This window comes from Lactuca virosa, chromosome 9 (assembly GCF_052849685.1).
Source record: "Lactuca virosa cultivar CGN04683 chromosome 9, Lactuca_virosa_CGN04683_v6, whole genome shotgun sequence".
Lineage (NCBI taxonomy): Eukaryota > Viridiplantae > Streptophyta > Magnoliopsida > Asterales > Asteraceae > Lactuca > Lactuca virosa.
The window spans coordinates 120,532,631-120,536,495 of record NC_136434.1 but is presented as its reverse complement, the minus strand read 5'-3'; positions in this window follow the sequence as shown (position 1 = coordinate 120,536,495).

The window sequence follows — 3,865 nt, the reverse complement described above, 5'->3', positions numbered from 1 at the left end:
ATCCTGAACCCACCCTGGTGCCCTCGCCGAAAATAACCGGTTCTCCCCCACTTGGGGTTCGAACTACCACACGCTGACCCTCGTAGTCGATCATGGCACCGAATCAACTCAGCCAGTCCATACCCACTATCACACAAACTTCCCCCATGGGAATCAGAATCAAATCAATCGGGAAGGACACCCCGAAGATTTATGAGAATTATTAAAAATGTTACACATATATGAGAACTGATATTTGAGTGCATAAAGATAAATGATACATATAAATTAGCAAAACCTAATTTTCCCTAGAAAATAATAATAATAATAATAATAATAATAATAATAATAAATTGTTAATTGATGCATTAATCTCGATCTACAACTGTTAATTATGTAAATCTAATAAAATTTGGGGGTCCCAACGGAAATTTACAATATGATATGGTGAGTACAACACCAAGAAAATGTATGAACCAACTTTGATGTGCTCGGAAAAACACGGACAATTTAGTCTGTCACGTGTCAACAACCAAATTACCAATTTATTCACGAAATATATTTAGAAATAAAATTAATTTAATATAAATTTACCCTTTTGCTAGCAGTCCAATTCTTTAGTGCATATTTTTCAGATTTTTCCATTGTTTTGATTTGCAATAATCATTTATAAATATCTAAGTTTAAGTCTGGAATTATAATTATGATAAACCAGAATTTAAAAAGCATAATACAATGTAATTATGTTTTAAATTAAAATGTGAACTTGTGTATATTAATAATATACAATATGCGATAGAACACATATACTTGTTAACCTTTCAAACCCATGTATTCTGTAAGGCTAATCCATGTACTATTTAGACAATTTGCGTGTCGTACAACCACAACAAAGAAAGCATTCTGGTTGGAAAAGTACGCAAAAAACATTCAAGTTTGCAAAATCTAGTGTTTTTTTTAGGGAATTCAACAACTACAATGGTTCAATTATAAAGCTAAAGTTTCATAAAATGGTTTCTAGTGGTAAACACTTCTTCCAAAGAACATTTGATAGGAACCAAACATAGATATATTTACATTAAATAGTAACTTGAACAAAATAATAATAAGAAAAGTTAAAGACCATGTAAATGTCCTATATTTGAGGGATGGCTAGTTCTCCAAGATAATGGCCTACTCTCAAGAGTAGACCAATGGTCTTAATGTTGCTCACTCTGATATGAAGACTTTTTCATTCATTGATTTAAGTAGCAACCTACTTTCAATTATGTGTTTAAAGTAGCATCACACCTTCATATATTTTCTATTACAATTTTTAAAATAATATGTAAGATGCTATGATAAACAAAACAATGAAAGTACATTGTTATTTTTTTGGTTAAAATAACAAAGTCCTTAAATTGGTCAAAATAGCAAATAAAACTGTCAACAATGTCTTATATTAGCATCCCACTTTCATTATTTTCTATTACAATGTTGTAAAACCGAAAGTAAGATGCTATAATTGATGGGTTTTGGGGGTTACAACTACAATGCTCTAAGCGGAAAAAACAATCAAAAACAATTTCAATTGATTAGGGCACATGCAAAACGAAACAAACCCACTGACGGATCTTTGTGTTCGTTTTCTCATGCAGCTCCGGTTAATCTCTCCATTTTCCGGTGACCTACCCACAACCTACCGCCGAAAGAACCACCTTGTCGGACACCACCAAAAGCAAAGGCAGCCGACAAAGAAACTCGCCAAGTGAACCACCTTCTCTGCCATTAACCACTGACAAACATCAACACCTTTACAACCTCTGTTTACCTTCGACCATGGCTACTTCACCTGCGAACCCCGTCTACAACTACTACTATAACAAACACCATCTTCAGCATCTTCCGAAAATTCCGACAATGGCATCATCTACCCGGTAAGCTCCTGTGATCAACCCACTACCGACAAGCTATCACACCCTCTTCACCGAAAGACACCATAGCCTCTACCTGCTGAACCTTCTCTTTCAAGATCACCAACTTCAAACCACAACCAAAGCAACTTCATCTTTTTACAGGATCCACCTGTTCTGCTGAGAACCATCTCTGTTGAAACTGTTCGAAACTGTCCTGAATCTACTGCTGGTTGCTCTGATACCAAATGTAGGATATTGGCCTTCTACTCTACAGCTTAAAAGGAAAACAAAGGGAGAAGATGGGTTTGTGTATGGTGTTTTTGTATGCATGCAGAGAGTGAGAAGAAGAAGCATAACAACTTAATGGGGTGGGGCAAGTTGCTGCTACAACATACATGGGAGCTACATCTTTCAAACCACTTATTTTAATCATATCAATAAAGATTGTATATATAGTTTCTTAGATACCCACGTGAAGTATGAAAACAATCTATGTTATTTCTCTACCTAATTACCTGAAGATCCGTACATCTCCAAAGGATCCGGTCAAACCAAACACCAATTCTAAATAATGAACTATTATCTAAAACATAAATTGTAAAACAATAATAATTCTAAATAATTACTAACGAACCGATTAACCAACAGTGTTCTCAAAATTGTCTCTTTTGGTTGGTGCCTTGCTTGGCGACTTGCTAAACTTGGCCTTAATAAATTCTCGTTGGTTCAAAATAACAGAAAAAAAAGTTAAACCAACAGTGTTCTCAAAATTGTCTCTTTTGGTTGGTGCCTTGCTTGGCGACTTGCTAAACTTGGCCTTAATAAATTCTCGTTGGTTCAAAATAACAGAAAAAAAGTTAATTTTCTGATAGTTCGCACAAAGACGCATACATATAACATTTAATAACACAAACAAAAATTCAGGAGTTCGTACACAATTAAGAACAATCCAAATAATTTAGATAACACGATCAAGAAATCCCTACAGGTGAGTGTAAATGGCTATACATGATATCACATAGTCATAAATATTAACAAGAAATCCCTACAGGTGAGTGTAAATGGCTATACATGATATCACGTAGTCATAAATATTAATGACAGCCTTGAAAAAATGTCTCAAATTAAGTTGTTTGATTGAATTGGTAAAAAGTAGTAGTTAACCCAAAAGTTATTTGGAAGGTTCTTTCATTATCAAAAGTTAAAGGTTGTTTCGATGAGTGAAATCTTTAATCCGTTATATAGTCATAGAATAAGAAAATAACGTGTTAGTATTTTTTACTAATCCTTTATAGATAACAATCTGAAATTAATATTTCATTGATTATGTATTTAGAAAGAGACATAACTTCAAAAACGTTCTTTAATGGAATTGTAATTCTTCTGTTCTAGAGCACTAATGATCCTTTGGGTTACTACTTTCCAACCCAAAAGTAATATCATTGTCTTAAGATTTCATCAGCAGTCGAAAATACAAATACAACCATAATGGCTCATATCACTTGAGAGCTCGCAAATTCCATTGCCCTTGTGTTTTTGATAACATTGCTCACGACAATCACCAAGAGTACAAGCATTTGGATCCAACACCTCTGTACATCTATGCTGTCCATTCACAGTGGAAGCTCCAACTGAAAAATGAAAAATAAAATAAAATAAAGACGTTAAATTTTAATACGAACCATAAAGTATTAGATATCACATATATGGCTATCTTAATAAATAAAAATAGAAGTCCTTGTATGATAAATACTCCAGCAAGATATTGGACATGTTTGCAATCAATTAACAAAATATTATCGAATGCCGTGTTCCTAGTTACAAAGAAACTTCATGTATATTAAAATTAAAATAATACCGTTCCAAAAAAATATATTTTAATTTAAAATAAAATTTTGGAAGCTAAGCATATACAGATCGAGTACACAAACCTGAGATTACAACAATGAATACTAAGAAGAAAGATGCAAGCTTGGCCATGTTAGTGTGCA